Below are 22,408 nucleotides of genomic sequence, written 5' to 3' on the forward strand. Positions count from 1 at the left end.
ATGAGTTGACGGGGGACAACTTAGTTAAAGTCACTAAATATTTGAAGAGATAACTTCATCACCATTGTTGATTTGGCAATGAAAGTAAAGCCATAATTACAGAACTAAACATGCTCAAAATGTATGGCTTAGTCCTGTAAGTGCTCACCTACTCAGTCCCTTACCAGCTCTGTGTACAAGAGATATTCACTCTTCCATACAACAACTGAGGAGACCTGGAGGCAACATGTTTTAACCATTTCAAAAGTCACACAGTGTCTGTATAAGGCTAATAACTAACTTTATCTACTCATTAAGAAGCCCACATGCTTAAGTGTTTGACTATTGCTCTGAATAATCAACTCTTAAGTTTACTAGTCTACTCTTAAAGTTACTGATGTACAGTGCTTTGGATGCCTTTTCAAAATATTCAGGGTAACCATGGAGAAATTGAGAGAAATGTGTGACTCACAGTAAGCGGCAGATGACAGAGAAGCAGTGTTCAATTTGTAAGAGAGAGAAGTTTTGTAACAACGAGAAAGAGGAGCAGGAGAGTACTATGGGTGGCACCACTTGAATAAATACATATCTTCAAACAATGTTTCGTACCTCTGTGCAATGGTTCTTATGAACAGAGTAAAATGTAGGACAGACATCCAACACATCCAGAAGCTGCTTGACATGGCTCCTGGCCTCCGGTGAATGTCCTTTGTGTTTTACTGTACTGGCATGTCCTTGACACATCCATATTCTCACATTGGGATTGCTTTGTATGTGAGTATCCTGTAAAGGAAGTGACCAGGGAAAGATCAACCTAAATTTTAAAAATTTGTTCTCTTAAGAATGTTTTTCCTTTAAAGAAAAGAAACACAATTCTTGTAATTTGCAAGATGACTGTCAATATGAAGCTCAAAGAATATAAGATGCCTAAATGACAAAAAGTACTGGGAGAGCACAAAATATTAAATGCATACATACATCAGCATTATGGGTACTATGGAGAGATGTTTTCAGAGAGGTGTATGACTGCTGTGTTTAATTACCTCTAGAGATCTTCAAGCTCAGCAAAGACTAAATCATAATACTATACTTTTCAATTACAGGAAGGTGTCTTTGGCTTTGGACATAAAGGACTCTAGGTTTCAGCTGTGATCTGAGAATGCACTGCCCTAACATTAGAAAAAGAAAGAAAAAAAGAAAAAAGAAATCCATTCTGATGGCAAGGTCATCTCCCCAGGCTTCCACACAATCCATGCTTACTTGCTGCTGTCTACATGTTTTGGTCCAGTTCCTAATGCCTGAAGGGCTCACGTGTAACATTCTGCATGACACATTTCTGGCACAACATGCTCTAGCACATCTCCCCTAGAATATTTCAAAAGATATTGTGAACAAGATTGAGTCATAAAAATAAGACAAAGGAAGTTGAAGCCGTCTTTAATTGTTCTTTTTAAACTCATTGTGTGGAAAGTTCTTATGCCCCCAGGTGAGAATTTGCTAAAACTCCTTAATGTACTTTAATCACTTTAACACAACTTCAAATTGTTCCTTCATTGTCCACTCTCTTGAAGTAGTAGTGATGCTTTTTAACTTTAAAGGTGAGGCTGCTCTACATCTCTACTGGTTGTGCCATATTACGAAGGCTAGGAAGGTCTTCCTTTCTCACACTCTCTATCTTCCTTATAAAACAGGGTAAGAAGTGAGATACTCTGCAGGGCCACACAGTGATGCTCCTAAAATTCAAGTAATGCTAAGCAATAAACTCATTGCCATATTTAGGGGAATGACTGTGTTAGTCAAAGAGGCTCCAGAAACTCGTCCAACAATATAGGTGACCGCCATTCCTGCTTGCCAGAACTGGATAACAAGACCAGGTTGGTAAAGGCGATTCAAACCTTGTATGCAAAATATGGAGAAATAAACCTGGTACTGAGCTTGACATTTCATCTCTGACAGCGTCTGAGAAGTATCTGTGACATATCCTAATCAATAATCACAGTTTCTTCTTTTTTGATTTTTAATTCATTCTTATTTAATGTGCATTGGTGTTTTGCCTACATGTATGTCTATGTGAGGGTATCATATCCCTTGGTACTGGTGTCACAGACAGTTGTGAGCTGTCATGTGGATTCTGGGAATTGAACTTGAGTCCTCTGGAAGAGCAGCCAATGCTTATAATCACTGAGTTATCTCTCCAGTCCCCATTAGAAAAATCACATTTTTCTATCTGTAAGTAGGGTATTTATTTATATCCATTTGTCTTAGGGAACTCAAAAACCATTCAGATTCTGGTATGACCAAATATATGTATGCATGTGTGCATGCGCGCACACACACACACACACACACACACGCACACACGCACACACACGCATGCACGCGCACGCGCACGCACACGCACACACACACACACACACATTATGGCCGTACTTCAGATTTAAAAATGTTTACAAAAACAAAATTAGTATTAAAGTTGTTATATTTAATAGGGATTAAAAATCAAAACATGACCTAAATTTGTCTGTGTAGACATAGAAAGCTAACATTCTCAAACTGGAGGTAAATGGAAGGATAAAAGCAACAGAGATAAACACATAGATAAGATAAAAGGAAGGATAGTGGGGGGAGGGAGGAAAGCGGAGAGTTAGAGTCAGAGCCTCCATTGGGGGTACCAGTGGAAGACAACATCATCACAGCCTTGACTGCTTTAGGTAAAGTCATATGGGTTAGTGTAACTTGATGAGATGGGTGACGTCAAATCAGAAGCTAATGTTTGATAGTGATTTGAGTAGCTTTGTGAGTGATGGGAACTGGAGGGGAGTGAAGAGTTAAGAACATGTAAAATTGTATGAAGGAAAATAGACACTTTAGAATTCCATTGCTGAAATTCCAACTGTGAGTGTTTGGGGGAGTCACTGCAAGGCAGGCTTTTGCTATAGGCAAGTGACTGTTAGCTCTGAAATGCACTTCAGCCCACCAATTTCCAAACATATTAGTTATCATTGATAATTATGATGCAGCCCGCCGAGGACCTATGATTGTGTTCAGAGCTGGAGTAACAGGGATGTGGATTTTTAGACCAAGATAATATTGTCCATACTTTCAGTGGAATTAGAATGGCTTGAAATATTCTAAGCCTAATCCTATTTCTGACGTATAATGCATTCTCCAAAGTGTCAAGCAAGTGATTCTGCATAGGCTCCAGAAAATAAAACACTAATGGTCAACACCGTTATCACAGGTTATTGTAATCAGACATAAGATATTTTATGTATGTATGCTTAATCACTGGCAGTCCCTTAGCATGTTCAAGCATCTGTTAATTAGTTAAAACTACTTTCTGCCAACATTCAACAGGAACATATACCATCCTACAGGGATATAACCCTGAATGCTAGGCTTACTTATTTGTATTTCCTGTTTTCTCTGCAGGTTTGTTCCATCTTTTGGAAAATGTTGGCAGCTGAAACATCAAATTCTAGTAAGCAAAGATGAGTGGGTACTTTGCTTTGAGAAGCGCTTTTGAAATGGGTATTTAAGGTTTTTTGAGAAGTCATTTACAGGAGTAGATTGGATAAAATAGCAACTACAGCATGGAAGTAGTGGCCACAGCAGCTTCTCTTCTCGTGGGGAGCACTTATGATAATCGCTAGGCAATTGGTAAACTCACTTAGCTGGAGGCATAAGACTCTTTCAACTTCAACCCACCCTGAATATATTACATGTTTATAATTGGATCATGCCTTTAATTTTTCTTTTGGATACTACACAAAGCTAAACAAGGGTGATGCTTTGCATGCAAATATAATAGAATTCCTATTTGTTCAATATATATTCAAAAAAGAGATTAATAAAAATAAAAAAATAAATGCAGTTTATATCTTGATACAATATGGATTTAGACAATTTAATCTGTCATCAAATCCACATGATTTCAAAGATATTAAGTATAAACTTCTGATTACTATGTATTTGTCTAATAAGTAAATTAAGGTTTAGACAAATGTACTTAGTAATTAGAGACAGTCTTCCATTGTTGTAAACAAAGACTATGCCAATACATTGGATAGAAAATATCATTTTACTAAAAAAAAGTATCTACTTTCTTTTATTCCAACTTCCTTTATTTATATTTGATGATCTTATACCATCTTGCTAGCATTCAATAGCTATATGAGAATTGAGCAGATTTTTATATTTATAAACCGACATTGTAAATGATGAAACAATAACACAAGCTTGGGAGTTAAGTTGAGATTTTTGTCCATAGTGTTTCTGGTCATTGCTTAGGTCTAATTCCAAAGCTGTGAAAATTGTAGGTCATGGGAATAGAAGCAATCTGCCATCAAGAATGAAAAAGAATTGGAGAAGCTTGCCAATAGTACTTGTTTCAAAATGCTTATATGAACAAGCAACACACACAGGTTCAGTACTCATCCAGGACCAGAAGCTCAGCTTATATAGCTCATTTGTCATAACTACTTTCCAGCACCCTGTTCCCTTCTATAATTTGCCGATTCCAAACACTTCTTGTGGTGGGAAATACTTCAGATCTCTCAAGAGCAGAAATTTAGAACAATCACTCAAGAACTCTCCATAGGAAATGTTTTTATGTTTTCTATAAAATACTTAATAAGGATAGCTGTTAAAAAGCCAATATTGTCTTTGAGGATTATTGTATACCGTGGGTATATTGACTTACAGAAAACTAAATTGTACATATGGTATTGATCTAATGAGAAATAAAGACAGTGTATTGTAGCAAGGATTTCAGACATGCAGGCAACATTTTCAAGGTTCTTTTCTCTGGCATGAGTAGCTAGGTATTAGATGGGAGGTTGAAACAAAAATTCAGAGGCGGGGAGATACAAGATGGTGGCGCCAACTATACATGGTGTCTGAGCAGCTGGACAAAGCCTAGGGATCGGACTGGGAGCTACAGACCACAAGACCTGGAGAGCCCTAGGTGAGAGGCGTCCACATGGTGCAGAGCACAGGTGGGTCTGACCTCAGGCCATCCAACCAGTCCATGGGGGACTCATGCCCAGTCCCCAGAGACTGGACACATGCCTGCTGGTGAGCTGCACCTCTGCACTACTTATTAGACTCTGTATCTGGGACTGAACTGTGAGCAGTGAAGTGCCAACATCTAGATCTGCTAAGCCAGGGGATAACCCAGGAGAACTGGTGGATCTTTCCTCAGACCACCCCTGCAAGCCCACAGAAAGCTGCATGGGCCTGTGGCTGTAGGCAAGGTATCCAAAGCCCAGTGCAGCCTGTTGGGCTGTACCTGCACTGTCTCTGACTGAAGAGTGGATTACAGAGTATCAACATCAGTGCCTGTTGGCTCAGGGAGGAGTTCAAAGTGTAGATCTGAGATAATTCTGACTTCAGATCACCTGGCCAGTCCACTGAGGATACCAGGGCCCATGCTGGAGGGGCATGTTAAGCATCTGTAAACAAGTTCTCTTACTAAGGTGTGGTTCCTGCTCTCCCCCAGGACAGAACAGTGAGGTCCCACAGCCTGACATAGAACAGGTAGAAGCCTAAGCCAGCAGGCGGCTCCTTCACTGTCTGGCAGAGGGAACCAATGTCCCAGGGCCCCAGTGGCCAAGGGTCTCTAAAACCCAGCTAAAGACAGATAGTACCTACACTATGTTGGACTAAATCTTGGTCTGCAGAGCACCAGCACCAGCCTCTGTTGGCCCAATGTAGAGCCCATGGTGTGGAGCAAAGTCCTCTAAAGCTGAAACAGGTCACCTGCTAGATCCAGAAAAGGGTTCCCTGATCCCCACAGGTGAGGAGTCTCGACCTATAGACACTCACCAACAAACTACTCTCAATGAACAGTAAAGGACACCAGAAACTACTTCCCAATACCAGAAACAGCAAGAAGACTAAAGGCCAGTGTAAACATACAAACAACAAAAGCCAGGATAATATGACATTTCCAGAACCCAGTTATCCCAAAGAATTCAACCATGGGAACTCAAACACAATTGAAGCACAAGAAAATGATCTTAAATCCTTAGTAATGAAGATAATAATGGAGGAAACAAATAAAATATGTAAATAAATACAGGAAGATGCAGCCAAACAGATTGAGGACATTAGAGAGGCCTTGACAGAAGCCAATAGAGAGGAAATGAAGAAATCATTGGAAGAATTTTAGGAAAATGCAAACAATATGATGAAGGAAATCAATAAAATGCACCAAGATCTGAAAATTAAAATGGATACAATGATAAATGCACAAGCACAGACAGAAGAAAGACAGAGATGAGAGAACTTAGAGAATAAAACAAGAAATCCAGAGGTAAACTTTTCTAACAAAATTCAAGAGATGGAGGAAAGACCCTCGGATGTAGACGATACAACAGAAGAATTTGATGCAATGTCAAGGAAAAGGTTAAATCTGGTAAATTCCTGACACAAAATATCCAAGAAATCAAGGACACCATGAAAAAACAAAACTTAGACATAATAGGATTTGAGGAAAAAGAAGAGGCACAGTTCTGAGGCCCAGAAACCATTTTTTACAAAATCATAGAATAAAATTTCCCCAACTTAAAGAAAGAAATGCACATAAGCATACACCAAGTAGAATAGACCAGAAAAGAAAACCATCCTGCCACATAATAATCAAAACACAAAATGTACAGAACAAAAAAATATTAAAAGTGGCCAGGAGAAAAGGCCAAATACCTTATAATGGCAAACCTATCAAAATTACAGCCAACTTCTAAGCCGAGACCATAAAAGCCAGAATGGCGGAGGTCTTGCAAACTCTAAGAGACCACAGATGCCAGTCCAGACTACTATACCCAGTGAAACTTTCAATAAGCATTGATATAGAAAATCAGATATTCTATGACAAAAACAAATTCAAATACTACATATCCACAAAGCCGGACATACAGAAGTTACTAGAAGGAAAACTCCAACCCAAAATGACAAACTACAACCAAGATAACACAAGAAATAGATAACTTCACCATGGCAAAACATTATCAGACAAACACGCTCCTGAAACCAACATCAAAATCAAGTGACCTAACAGTCACTGGCCATTAAAATCTCTCAACATCAATGGCTTCAACTCTCTAGTAAAAAGTCACAGACTAACAAAATGGATGCATAAACAAGATGCAGCATTCTTCTTCACTGAAGAAATACATCTCAGCCACAATGATAGACATTACCTCAGGTAAAAGGCTTGAAAAAGGTGTTTCAAGCAAACAGACACAAGAAGCAAGCGGGTGTAGCCATTCTAATATCTAATAAAATAGACTTTCAACCAAAATTAGTCAAAAGAGATGAGGAAGGACAGTTCATACTCATCAAAGGAAAGTCCAACCAAGATGACATCACAATTGTGAACATCTATGCTCAAAATACAAGGACACCAACTTTTATAAAAGAAATTTTAATGAAGCTTAAACCACACATTGATCCCCACACATTAATAGTGGAAGACTTCAACACCCCGCTTTCACCAAAGGATAGGTCAAAGACATAGAAGCTGAATGGAGAAATCATGACACTAACTGATGTTATGAATCAAATGGATCTAACAGATATCTACATAACTTTTGACCCTCACACAAAAGATTATACCTTCTTTTCAGTACCTCATGGAACCTTCTCTATCATTGACCATATACTAGGTCACAAAGCAAGCCCCAACCGATATAGGAAGATTGAAATATTACCTTGAATCCTATCAGACCACCATGGCGTAAAGCAACAGCAGAAATAACAAAAGACCTACACACACAGAAACAGAACAACTCTGTACTCAATGACAACTCTGTCAGTGAAGAAATAAGAAAAGAAATTAGTGACTTCCTAAAATTCAATGAAAATGAAGGTGCAACATACCCAAAGTTATGAGACATATTGAAAGCAGTGCTAAGAGGAAAGCTTATAGCACTAAGTGCCTTTGTAAAGAGATTGGTAACATCTCATATAGGAAACTTAACAACACATCTGGAAGCCCTAGAAAAAAGAAGCAGAAACACCCAAGAGGAGTAGATTGCTGAGAATAATCAAATTCAGGGCTGAAATAAATAAATTAGAAACAAAGAGAACAATTCAAAGAATCATCAAAACCAGGAGCTAGTTCTTTGAGAAAATAAACAAGATAGAAAACTGTTAGCCAAACTAACTAAAAGACAGAGAGACATTATCAAAATCAACAAAATCAGATATTAAATGGGAGACATAACAACAGACACTAAAGAAATACAAAAAATAATTATTCCTACTTCAAAAGTGTATATGCTACAAAATTTGAAAATCTACAGGAAATGGACAACATTCCTGATAGAGTCTATTTGTTAAGGTTGAACCAAGATCAGATAAACAAATTAAATAGTCCTATAATCACCAAAGAAATAGAAGCAGTAATCAAAAGTCTAAAAAAAAAAAAAGTCCAGAGACATGGTTTCAGCGCATAATCCTACCAGACTTTCAAAGAAGAGCTAAGACTGATACTCTTCAAACTACTCCACAAAATAGAATTGGATGCAACATGACCAAACTCATTCTATGAGGCCACCACACAACAAGGACATTTGCTCAATTATGTTCATAGCAGCCTTATTCATGATAGCCAGAACCTGGAAACAACCTAGATATCCCTCAGTTGAGGAATGGATAACAAAACTGGGGTACATTATGGAATACTACTTAGCACTTAAAAAGGAGGAAATCTTGAATTTGCAGACAAATGGATGGAACTAGAAATGATCATCCTGAGTGAGTTAACCCAGACTCCGAAAGATACATGGCATATACTCACTTATAATCCTCTGAGAGTTGTCATTCAGGGGGCATTGGGACAGATACTGGGTTTGCTACTGGAGCTCCAGGTGAGAGAGGTATGGGAGAATGAGGAAATAGAAGGATCCAGTGGGTCTTGAAACTCTACAATGAGACCATCAAGGCTGGTAGATCTGGAGCCAAGGGTATACACAAATTACTGTATCAACCAAGGACAATTCATATAGTAAACATAGACCCCCTATTCAGATCTATCCAATGGACAGCATATTTTCCATAGTTGTGTGGAGATCAGGGACTGACTCTGACATGAACCCTCGTGTCCCCTATGTGACCACTTGGTGGGGAGGCCTGGTGGCACTCACAGGAAGAGGAAGCAGGGTATGTGAATGAGACCTTATAGGCTGTGCTTGTGTGGTGGAGTAAGAGGTCTCCTGTCACAGGCCACGGGGAGGGGAAAGGGCGAAGGAGGGAGGGAGGGGGGAAAGGGAAGATACAAATGTGAGGAAAACAATCCAGATGTAATTTGAATAAATTATTTAAATGAAATTTTAAAAATCAGAAATGTCCATTGGCTAGATCTGGGTAGGGTTTAAGGTTTACTGTCTGTATTGTCCTTGGCTGGTGCCTTAGTTTGAGCAGGACCCCTGAGCCCAAATCTGCCTATCATAATGTTCTACTTGTAGGTTTCTAGGACCCTCTGGATCCTTCTACTTTGCCATTCTCCCATGATTCTCTCATCTAGAGTCCCACTAGAATGTCCTCCCCTCTGTCTCAGTGGAGAGTGGGATATTACTTTCTCACATACTCTGGTGCCTCTTTTTGACCATGTCCCCTGGAGGGGGAGACCTGGTGGCACTCAGAGGAAGGACAGCAGGTTACCAAGAAGAGACTTGATACCCTATGAACATATACAGGGGGAGGTAATCCCCCTCAGGAACAGTCATAGGGGAGGGGAATAAGGGGAAAATGGGAGGGAGGGAAGACTGGGAGGTTACAAGGGATGGGATAACCATTGAAATGTAACAAGAATAAATTAATAAAGGAGAAAAAATTAAAAAAAATAAAAATCAGAAATGTAAATAGAGCTTGTAGTCATTGAAGATGGTTAGAGAAGAAAGACTTGTGTTATGAATGTATAAAGTTACTGAGAAATTCATTGGCTACCATATCCATGAGTAAAGAAATAAATAACCATGAACTCTGAGTTAAGTGGTTTCCTTTTTAAAGTATTTTAAATATTTGATGAAGAAGATGTTAGGGTATAAAATACAGATTATAATTAGTCTATTGCTCTGTTAGAGGAGTTGCAGGCACTGATAAAATCTGATATACGTTAGTTTACACAGAACTTCCACATCTAGTTATATGCCCAGTAAAAAGGCATATATGTGAGTAGTATATAAAATATTTATAGCATTATTATTCATATTTACAACAAATTTAGAGCAAAAACTATGTATAAAGAAAACTATTAATAAGTTTAGCATGTGAGTGATATGAAAACATGAATATACTCATACAGAGGTAGAAATAGAATGAATTCACATCTATAGAAATGATCTCTGGTCCAGAATCTCAAATGATAAAAACTTCAAGTGAGAGAAACCAAGAAAAAAAATAACCTGTATAAGTCAAAGTTGGTAGATAAAAAATCTCAGAATTTCTGGTGCTTTAGCAGGAGAATTGCTGAGTATACCACATGGTGAATTTCTGCCTAGTCTGAGTTACAAAGACAGATTTTGCATGAAAGATGATAAAGTAAAATCACTAGCTTGCAACGTTAGATATGTTCTGAGTTTTGGGGAAGCTGTGTTTTAGTGGGGAGGAGTAAGGACAGTAATAATGGTGGTCTGTCTTCTCTGACACACATGGTGATGCTGTGAGTAGAAAGTCCATTGACATTAATTTGTGTTGTTCTTCCACTATGATTTGTGGATTTGGTCATGTACATGTTATACTTTGGGGAAGAAAACCGGATTACGTTACGGCACATTTCTCTTGAAGAATAGAAATTAGGTTGGATATAGAATTCTGCTGCATTCACCCTCCCTATTTCCCAATGCACAGGCTTCAACATAAGTGGCGTTTGCTCTCTGTTTTCAGGATATCAAAGTATATGAGATTATAACATATTACATATGCATAATTTTATATTAATATTTTATATTTGTTTGCAACGCAAAGCTAGGGAGAACTCAACAAAGTTTAATTCTGAGGAAAGAGCTAACATGGAGAATCACTTGTCTTAAAGTCTAAAGCTTATAGAATTCCAAAAGTAGAAAGTTGACAATCATATGGAAGCAACAAATATGAAGAATGTAGTGTATAGATGTTATATGTTAGATATATGGCTACAGCGTTGTGTGGGGACAGTTGCAAGGGATAAAAAATTAAGATATTGGAATCAAAACACTCACACAATATACAATCTCCATCATACAGAACTGAATACATCATGAAGGTATTGTACAACAAGCAATGAGAGATAAAAAGAAAAGCAAAGATACAACTCAAATAGATTATGTTTAAAATCTTTTTTAGAAGAACACTTATTTGTGTAGTCATCCACAACGTGAAATGGAAGGAAAATAGCAGACATGGCAAATGAGTAAAGAGTCATGGGGAGTTTGATCAATTAGAGAACTATTCATGGGAAATTAGTTCTATTCATGGGAAATTAATTTTATGTATCTACTTCAAAAATACTTGTTATTTGAATAAAATGATATGAGTAGCTTTTCAACATGTTGTAACTTATGCAGGGAGGCCTGATACAGGTTCATTGTCAGCTGGAAAATTTTTTATCTATAAGACACCTGTGGGAAAAAAGTCATAAAAAGTTCAGCAGATCTGTGAATGAGCACTTACACAGGGTTTCCTACTTTACTTTGGAAGAGAATCTTAAAGTCCACCTTTGAAAGTGAATTCAGCAAATGTACTTACAAAGTTAGAAAGTACTGTTTTAAAATTTATCAAATATTTGTACAAAATGGTGCAGACCTCCAAAATGCCTATGGGTGCAATAAAGTTTGAGAAAAAGATTGAAAAGACATTAAGAGGGCAGAATCAACTACAGCCTATTCTTTTTTGTTTTTGTTTTTTCCCATTGGTATTTTAATCTTTCATTTAGCCACCTATATGTTATCCACTTAGGTGCATTTAGCTTATGAAGCCTATGATCAAAAACCAAATTAAATTACCCTTTAAGCTTTCTTTTTGATTCATGTTTCTCACTAGGAGTTCATAATTTTTTGTTTTTGTTGTTGTTCACTTTACATTCCGATTGTAGCCCTGTCCCTTGCTGCCTCTGGGTCCCACCCTCCATCTCTCATCCCCTCCCCCTCCTCCCCTACTCCTCAGAAAGAAGGAGCCCTCACCCCCATCATCTGACCTCAGCCTATCAAGTCTCATCTAGACTGCCGGCATTCTCTTCCTCTGTGGCCTGGCAAGGCTGCCCCACCATATGGCTGAAGTTATCATCGATACCTCATGCAGCCATTTCTTGACTGTATGTGATTGGCTAATGTGAGACAGCTGAGATGAAAACTGCTGAGAAGACATGACCCGAATCACGAATATGACATTGGTTAGAAGCTGTGAAGCTTGCTAAGGGATTAGTGCAATAATTTTTGTCTGGGGTATCACTTGCATAAATATATACAGGACCAGATTATGAACAAATTGTACTACTATATGTAGCACAGAGAAGAATGTTCTTACATTAGGGATCCAGCAGATGTTTATGAACAAGCTTAGGCTTATTGAAAGGTCAAAAAATAAAAGCCACAGACGCATTAAGGTCAAGTGGCCATCATTGTGGATGTTCAGTGACAATAAGAAACAAGAGTCAAAGAGGACATAGGCTCTGCCAACCATGGCTATATCAATTTCCCTTTAAATATATGAAAAGAAATAAGAGGAGGCTGTGCTGAGGACGGGTGATTTCCTAACATTTCTGCTACTTCTTTTCTCTTGTGATTTGACTGAAATGAAAAGAGGCAGAAAATTGTTGTTTTTCTAAATTAGCAGAAATTTTACTATGTGGACTCTGAAAAGCTATTTGATATATAATAGTTGCTTTTCCTAAAGAAAGGAGCTGATTTGATTTTAACGGAGTGCATTGTTTTACACAGTAAGGAACAAATACAATGAGATTACAATTACTCTACAGTTTACAAGTACTTCTTGTCATAGAGCAATTCGGGCTGAACTCATTTAAAAGGCAATGAATCGAATCTACATATCCCTACTATAACGCTATATAGTAATTATTATGAGCAGAGCTAAAATCTTCTTTATCTCAGGCATATCAATGGCTGCTATTTTAATGCACAGATGGGGAACAACGGCTTGAAAAGTATGGATCAATGGTGGCATGAATTTGTTAAAGCATAACCGGGATAGAATGAGTGTGCTTAGAACACATGAGGAAGTAGCATGAAACTACAGCTAATAAAAGAACTAGTGAACTACATCTCAAAACAACGACAAGGTCCATGTGGAAGCTTCCTGGTGAGGGTCAAGCTTTGTTGTTAAAGTCAGTGGATTGAGAGGCACGCAGGAACTCAATATCGCACACTTCTGATTGTGTCTCGGAAAGTGTTTTCAGAGACATGAGAGAAAGTCCTGTTGAGAATGTGACTCATCCTGCACTATCTAATTTACATGGTCTCCAGGAAACAAGAAGCAAGCTTGATCAGCTCATAGCAGGAAATATGAGACAGGCATGGGGTGGGCTTCAAGAGCAAGAAGGAAAGTAAGAGGTAACTACTTCCTAAGAGCAAGCTAGAAACAAAACACATCCTACAGGGACATGCCTTCCATGGCACGCATTCTCCTCTTAGTAAAATTTCTTTCATGTATAGCCTATGATGGTATGCATCCTCTCAGGGGGTCTAAGCCCTCACAATCCAGTCTCTTCATGAAAATGTGTAGCCTTTACTAATCCCTGTTGGACCTAACAAGGAGGACACCAAGGTCCAAACTATCACATCTCGTGCAAATGAAGTGGTATCAAATGAAAATACTTAATATATAATACTTAACAGCACAAGGTGTTTAAGGATGGATGAATTTTTTTAGTGTACACTGTACAGTGAACACTGTACAGCCTTATGGAATAAGAGAATGCTGTTAAAATATATATGATATCTTTATATATTTACATATATGTAGTTTCAGTTTTAAGTTTTGTAATAAAATATGTATATATAAGTATACTATGTGTATACTATAAATATACCACATATATATAATACTTTTATATTATAAGTATACTATGAATAGCTTCAAATATTAAAACACAAGAAAAGTTACATAAAGTGAAATATGAAAATATTCTAAAGGTATTTAAAAGTAAGTTATTTGTATGAGAAACATTTATATTAACATCTTAAAAAGTAATGATGATTGAATAATCATAAAAAACTACACATATGTTTATACAGATAAATCAATAAATTCTAATAACTATGTCCATCTACCAAATCAAAGAAACACAGTCAACACAATTTTAAAAGTAATAAGTTACAGGGCAGTTTTGTAAAATGATGCATAAGGATGAGCAAAAGGTAAAACTTAGGGGAGGAGGAAATGTAAGAAGTCTGGGATTTTAGATGCTGAGGCCATGGAATGTTTCCTTTAGTGAAGATGAAATATTTAAAGGGTGATGGGATAAATGAATAAGGAAAAGTATGAGGCCGCATAGTGTGCCTTGAAATTTAGAGTTTGGTTTTGAGGTCCAACTTATGAGAATTTTAAAGAAACTTTAGAAGCTATTGATTAGCAAGACCCGTGCATACTGTAGTGACTCAATGTTCCTGAAATCAGGGAGACAGGCGTTCACAGGTTCTGACAAACTGTTTAAGGTGGCTGGAGCAAGCCATTGACTGGGCTACAGGACCCTGTGACAGAAGGAGGAGGGATTCTGACAGAGCTAAAGGCTGACACTCAGGAAGGTCATGTTAGTCCTGTTGGCAAGTGAGTCTATTCTGTGAAGTGGGAACCAAAAACATGAATATTTTGAACATAAAAATGATTTTATTTTAAAACAGCACACTTAACCTGCGTACTGAAAATAACAGGGAGGTAAGGAGCTACTGTGACGATCCAGGTATGGCATGACGTTGACAGGAATGGGATGGAAAAAAACGTAGGATGAAGTGGTTGGTTTTGGAGCAAGAGCCAATAGAAGATTCTCTCGACTGTGAAATCTGACATGAAATAAAGAAGTCGGGTGTTTCCTAGTATTTTTCTGTATTTAAGGGATTATTTATTTTTTTTCACCAGTTTGACTGTATTTTCCTGTATTTCTTTGAGGGATTTATTCATGTCTTTCTTAAAGGCCTCTATCGTCTCTATGAGGTTATACTTAAGACTGTTTTCTTGTATTTCGGGTGTTTTAGGGTGTCTAGCCTTGATGTAGGTGGGTTCTAGTTGTGCCGTTTTCCCCTGGGTTTTGTTAGGTGTGTTCATATGCTGGTGTTCAGGCATTTGGTTGTCCCTGGTATTGGCTGGCTTGGAGGACCCTGAGGCTGCTGCCTCTGGGATTTCAGGGAGAGCTGGATCCCAGGGAACTGGCACTGATCTCACTGCTGCTGGGTTTGGCCTGGAAGGACCCACAGGTGGGGAGTTGGGGAAGGGAGTCTCACCTGATAGTCCCTGATGGCTGCTGCCTCTGAGATTGCATGTAGAGCTGCCAACCAAGCCTGCACACTATGTTTTTGTAAGAGTATGTGAAAAACAAACAAACCAGCAACATAGTAGCATACTGTTTGGTTTACATCTGTAAGAAATTGATTTTTTTTTACCAAGTTGGAATCACCAAGTAAGAGACAATATACTTGGAATACTGTCCCTGCTTAAAGCATTGCTCTTTACTGACTTTTGGAAATCTGAAACAGTTATTCAGCATATCTGTGAAGTAGTTCAGTAGGAGTCACAATTTGCTGAAGGAAGAAAGCTTTTGATATCAGCTGTATCTATATGAGGTGCTGCAACTGCATGAGCTCATTGAATCCTTAAAGAACAGAGGAAGTAAAGGTTGATCAGCAGTAGCAACAAAATATGTAACGTTGTACAAAGGAGAAAGAATGGAAGAGGTTTAGAAAGAATGGCCAGTGAGTGTGACCAATGAATGCTCAGACACCAGTGATCAAGAGGACACATCCTCTCATTTGCATAATGAATTGCATAACATTTCGATGTGATTTGAATTTACTAAACTCACTCAAGTGCTGTGTAAATGTACTGTAATGTTTTAGGAAATCACTCTATGAAGTCTAAGAATTTGGGGACATGAGTTCTGTCTACTTAAGGTCCTGTTGCTTAATAAAATTTAATGCAAAACACCTTTAAATTTTCATGACATTAACTTTAAACATATCAAAATTCTGAATATTTTTAATATTAGAAACAAAGGATTTGTAGCAATCTGGTCTTAAAACTACATTGTGGTGGTTTAAATGAAGAGTCCCCCTATGGACCCTATATGTGAACATTTGGTTACTTGTTGATGAAACTGGTGGGAAAGAGTAGCATGTGTGGACTTGATGGAGGAAGTGTTTTGCTGGGGCAGGAGAGGTGATCTCTGGATCTCTTCCTCTGCTGACTGCTTGTGGTTCAAGTCATGAGCTCTCAGGATGTGTACAATATGATGCAGATGAAGGAAAGGGAAAGGGGGACAGGTTGTCCTTATATTATAATCTCACAAAAGAATTAATTTTTTAAAGGATAAAAGCTCCCAGCTGCTTTTGTAACCATCACCATGCCTTGCTCTGTTCTTTAACCCTTGAAAACCTGTAAACTCAATCAAACATTTTAATAACTTGCTTTGGTCATGGTGTTTAATCACAGCAACAGACAAGTAACTGAGACACACACTACAGTTTATAAAGAAATAATTGAAATAAAAGAAGCCTTGTAAGTGAAGATCAGAAGATAACTTTCTCAATTAGACAACAATTTTTACAAGTTGTTTTTGTGTGTCAACTTGACACAAGTTGGAGTCATCAGAGAGGAAGGAACCTCAGTTGAGAAAATACTCCCATGAGATCCATTTGTCAGACATTTTCTCAATTAGTGATCAATGGGGGAGGGTCTGGCTCATGGTGGTTTCCAACCCTGACCTTGTGACCCTGGGTTCTACAAGAAAGCGGGCTGATCAAGCCAGCAAGAGGAACCCCTCCATGGCCTCTGCATCAGCTCCTACCTCCAATATCCTGTCCTGTTTGAGTTCCTGCCCCGACTTCCTTCAATACTGAGCAGCAATATGGAAATATAAGCTACATAAACCTTTTTTCTCTCCAACTTGCCTTTTTGGACATGACATTTCTACTCAGTAATAGAAACCCTGACTGTGTCACACTTTTATATCACACAAATAATAAAGCAAAAGTTGCTTTACTTTAGTATAATCTGAAAGGAAGCAACATTTAAGAAATTGCCCAATTAGAAGTTAAAAAGAAAAAAAAGGATGTGCTCCTTAAAAGCTCTGCACAGAAATAAGTACATACACAAAAGGAACCTAGTATTTGCCGTGATTATTACACAGTTTTACTAGTCTTCTTTTGAAATTACGTGAAATGACATGTACATACATAATTGTATATTTAGAAGACATTTCAGTCCAAGGAGATGGCTCAGTTTTTAAAAATTCACATTGTGTAGGAGAGTGAAAATTGAGTACAGATTCCAAGAACCTATGTAAAAGTTAGACCTGAGGGCACATTTCTTCAGTCCAGGGACTTTTACAGTGAGGTGGAAAGAAGAGACCGTCACTAGGAACCCCCTGGGACAGTTGACCTATGTATGCAGCATTGATGCAGCACAAGGAGAGACTCTTCCTCAACAAGACGTGAGACCATCCTCTCACTTCCACCCACTCACACTCCAAATATGTGTGGTCACACCCAAGCCCAGGCACACGCATACATGCATGAAAACGAATAAGAATATCTTTTCACAGGATTTTTCTGATAAAAAAATGTGTTTGTAATTTTCATAGGTAATATAGTTTATAGATTTCTCATTAGTACTTAAACCCAATATATAGCAAATATAAAAAATTGTGAAATATGACAATCACAAAATATGATTGGTAAACCACATTATCAGTGTTGGAAACACTGAAATTAAATGATTGCATTTTAGAAATTGGAGAGTTTTACATTGAACACATAGTATTCTCAGTAAAGATTTTTAGCAAACAAATGTTCATGTAAGCCTGTTTTCTGTCAGATGAACAGTGACCAATGATCAAATGAAATCACTTTACAGGGTTTGTATCTAGAATCTACTTAGAATAAAACCAAGATTTTTTAATTGAAAAAGCAATGACTGGTCATGAAATCTGTGAGAAAGGGGGTTACATAAGCATGACTGTGTCTTGTCTGGCAAGAAGTGAAACTTACTGTCAGTGCCTTTGTTTAACATGGAAAAAACACAAGATGCCATCACTAGCACTTCAAAATTATTTTCTCTTAGGCTCACCTAAAAGTGTTTTTTTAATGCAAGATGATTGTAGGAAATGTCTATAAAAATTATAATTTTTGTAACAATTTTTACAATTGATTTTCTAAACTCATATTTAAATTTCTGTTATTAAATACTGTGGTTTGTGACATTTGGCCTAAAGGATGAATATACATGATTCTATCTCTCTATACACAGTTATGACTAATTTTGAATGTAATTTGTCTGATTTCTAAAATCAAATTTGTATTACATTAAAACTTCTTATCAATGATGCTACATTAACATTGAAAAAAATTTTAAACACTCACACTAACAAAAGACCTGCAGTTATTTCAGTGGCAAATAAAGTAGAAAACTAAGATATGTATTTCTAGACCCAAAATAAGGCAAGGATTATAAGATCTTGACCTTGTGTGTTCAGATATGCATTTAAAATTTTGTTATACTCTGGCTTCTCTTCAGAGAGTATAAATCTTTTGCCATAAAAATTGTTTTTTGTCATTTACACCCTCACATTATTATTGCCCAAAATTTTATAGTTGCCAAGACACAATAGTGTAGTCAACAACATTGAAGTGAACCAGTGAGTTAATGTATCTACATTATAACCAAATTTAAAACTAGGAAGTTATTTTATGGTTGTCAAGAATAGAAACCATTATATGTAATTCACCAAAAGTCTAATATAATTCTTCATTCCTTTAAGCATCAACATACAAGTATTTTTTTCATCTAAATCAGAAATAAGAGAAATTAAAAAAAACATTTTAATTAGCTGTTCTAAAACTGTAGAAAAAATCTGGTTAACATTTATGGGACCTTTTCTTATAAAATTCAGCACATGATTTCTCATATATTAAAGGCCTCATTTCTATACCAATTTCCTTCATTTTTATCCTTTATAATACTATCACGAAATAGCAAATTTTGGGTATTCAGTGACAAAATTTTCTTCGAAGTCTTGTTATTGCTATCATTTGCATTGTTGCAGAATTGACATGAACATCTAGAATATACCACAAGTTCTGTTAGATGTCACACCAAAAAAAAAAAACTACTTTAACTTAGATGTCATTTCAATACATACATTATTTACTTATAAATAACAAAAATTTATTATTTCCAATAGAATTTTCCTCACCATTTTCTCTTTCTCAAAAATATATTTCCTTCCAGCAATAGAAGTTACTTTCTGGCTTCTCCTAAATTAACACGCCCTCCAATAACTCTTTTGACTTACTAACAAAAAATTCATGTTTATGTCTAACCTTTCTCAAATTATGTGTTAATTATATAAAAGAAATATTGTAGAATAATACGTTTATTTTTATTAAGTTGTATTTACAGCAATTGTATTAATATTGTCTCTAAGTTTTTACATTAATGTTAAGTAGAAATAGTCTAAAGTTTTTAAACTTACATCTATTTTTACATTTATATTTATTTTTAGCTTTCTTATTATTCATCACAGCTGAGCTTTTCCTGCATACTAATTTTCTCTAGATAATAAAGTATCGCCTGCCCTCCTAGTAAAGAAAAAGGTAGAACACTAAAAACAGAAGTAGTTCAAATTTTTCCCTTTTTCTAGCTATTCAGCTATCCTCATTTTATAAATATTTACCATTGGAGACACATTGGAACAAGTAGGTTATACAAGGATTATGAGTTAACCCAGAAGCAGAAAGACTCACATGGTATATACTTACCTATAATTGGACACTAGCCCAAGAGGCATGTCCCATGAAAGTCTTCACTTACCAGGAGACAGAGATAGATGTGAGGACATCCTACTGGGACTCTAGGGGAGAGAAGTATGGGAGAATGGGGAAACAGAAGGGTCCAGAGGGTCTTAGAAATCTACAAGAAGACTATCATGAGGAGTGGAACTGGGCCCAGGGGTTATGCTCAACTACTGCACCAACCATGGACAATACATGCAGTAAATATCGAACCCCTACACATAGCTAGCCAATGGACAGGACATTCTCCATGCTTGAGTGGAGAGCGGGGACTGACTCTAACATGAACTCTGGCACCCCTTATTTGACTACTTCCCCTTGGTGGGGAGGCCTGGTGGCATTCAGAGAAAGGATAGACAGGCTACCAGGATGAGACTTGATAGCCTATGACCATATAGTGTGTGTGTGGGGGGGGGGTTCCTCTCAGTCACTGACATAGGAGAGGGGAATTGGGTGACAGCAGGAGGGAGGGAGGAATGGCTGGATACAAGGGATGGGATAACAATTGAGATGTAGTCTGAATAAATTAATTAAATAAAAATAATAATAAAAAGAAAAAAAGCAACCATGTACCATAATGCAAGTACTCAAATAATCACAGACATAGAATATTCATATTGGTTGGAGGACGGTGAAGATTCTCTCTTTTGAAGTAATAATTAAAATTCAAAACAGACTAGATTTAATGAAATGAAATTAGAAGGAAAGGGCCCAGGTGAAGGCTCAGTTATAAAATGTTACTGTGTATGCATGAGAGAGGTTTTTATTTCAGCTCCCACATAACAAATGGAGATGTGGTGGTATTCACTAGTAGTCCCAGCCACTAATAAACAGAGAGGAGACATTAGCTGCTATCCCAAGAAGGAATGTGGGACACCTGAGCAGCCTTGGGCTTGGATCTCTCATCACCTACTCCTTAACAGACTGGCCAATCTGGGATGCAGAGAGTGAGCCAGCAGAGGTGAGTTAGATGCAGGCCACAAGCCACATTGGCTGCCATCCCGAAGAGGCCTGTGGGACACCGAGTAGCTTTAGGATTGGATCTCTCTCCACCCACTCTGCACCCTCCACCCCCAACTGGCCCTTCTGGGACATAGCCACAAAACCAGGAGAGGAGGCCTGTGGGGCATCTGAAAGGCTTTGGGCTTGGATCTCTATCCACCAGCTCTTCAGTGGCTTTGCCCATCTCGGGCACAGATAGCGAACAAGCAGAGGTGAATCAGCATTGGTCACACCCACATTGTCCACAATTCCAAGGAGGGCTGGAGTCACCTGGGCATCTTTTGGCTTAGAGCATGTTCTTCTCCTGCCTGATGCAACTGGGATAGAGAAAGAAAACTCAAAAGAGCTGAGCTGGATTCAGGCTCTAACACCCATTTTCCACTACCCTGAGGAGGCCTTTGGGGAGTCCTAACAAGCAGTCTTCAAACTTTGGCTTGGAGCTCTCTTCACCTGCTCCGAACCTGCCTGGCCCAACTATGACACAGACAGTGAGCCCATTGGGGGAACATCCAGGCCTGCTAATACCAAAGACAACCAGATGGCCAGAGGCCAGCTCAAGAACACAAGCAACAAAACTCAGAGCTATATGACACCACTGGAAATCAGTTGTCCTACCACAGCCAACCCTGGAGATACTAACATGCCTGAAGCACAAGAAAAAGATTTTAAACTGAAGTGATGAAAATGAAGGAAGCCTTGAGGGAAGAAAATAAATTTCTCAAAGAGATACAAGAAAAATACAATCAAACAGATAAAGGAATTGAAGAAATCCTGTAAAGAATTACAGGAAAATACAATCAAATGAGAGAAAGAAATGAATAAAGCTATACAAGACCTAAAAATAGAATTAGAAGCAAGCAAGAAAACACAATCAGGGGCAATTCTGGATTTGGAAAACCTAGAGAGAAGAGTAACTGCAGACACAAGCAGCATCAGCAGAATAAAAGAGATGGAAGAGACAATCTAGAGTGTAGAAGATACATTTAAAGTTATCAATACATCAGTCAAAAAAAAATAAAACTAAAAAGTTCCTGACACAAGACATACAAGAAACCTGGGACACTACAGAAAGACCAATCCTAAGAAGAATTGAAATAGAAGAAAACTCCAAAACCCATGGTGCAGGAAACATTTCCAACAAAATCATAGAAGAAAACTTCAGCAACCTAAAGAAAGAAATACCCAGAAACATATAAGAAACTTAGAGAACTTCAAATTGAACCAAATTGGACCAGAGAAGAAAATCCTCCCACCTCCCACATAATAATCAAAACACTAGATATACAAAACAAAGAAAGAATATTAAAAGCTGCGAGAGAAAAAGGCCAAGTAACATATAAAGGTAAACCTATGAGAATTATACCTGAATTCTGAAATTTAGAAGGGTCTGGACAGATGTCATGCAGAAACTAAGAGACCACAGATGC

At 37.7% G+C, this 22,408-nt stretch overlaps 1 long non-coding RNA gene across 4 annotated transcripts in view; it reads left to right on the forward strand.

Annotated features, from left to right (window-relative positions):
* LOC311583977 overlaps positions 1-22,408 on the forward strand; it is a 144,505-nt gene that overhangs the window by 100,000 nt on the left and 22,097 nt on the right. For 2 of the 4 annotated variants that reach the window (XR_014774738.1, XR_014774739.1), the window contains exon 4: positions 3,412-3,570. The exons of the other annotated variants lie outside the window; for them this stretch is intronic. This is a non-coding gene — a long non-coding RNA (uncharacterized lncRNA). Of the gene's footprint in view, positions 1-3,411; positions 3,571-22,408 lie in introns of those variants that run through there. 4 annotated transcript variants of the gene reach the window in all.

Source organism: Acomys minous (genome assembly GCF_964271855.1).
Source record: "Acomys minous genome assembly, chromosome: 15".
Classification (NCBI taxonomy): Eukaryota; Metazoa; Chordata; class Mammalia; order Rodentia; family Muridae; genus Acomys; species Acomys minous.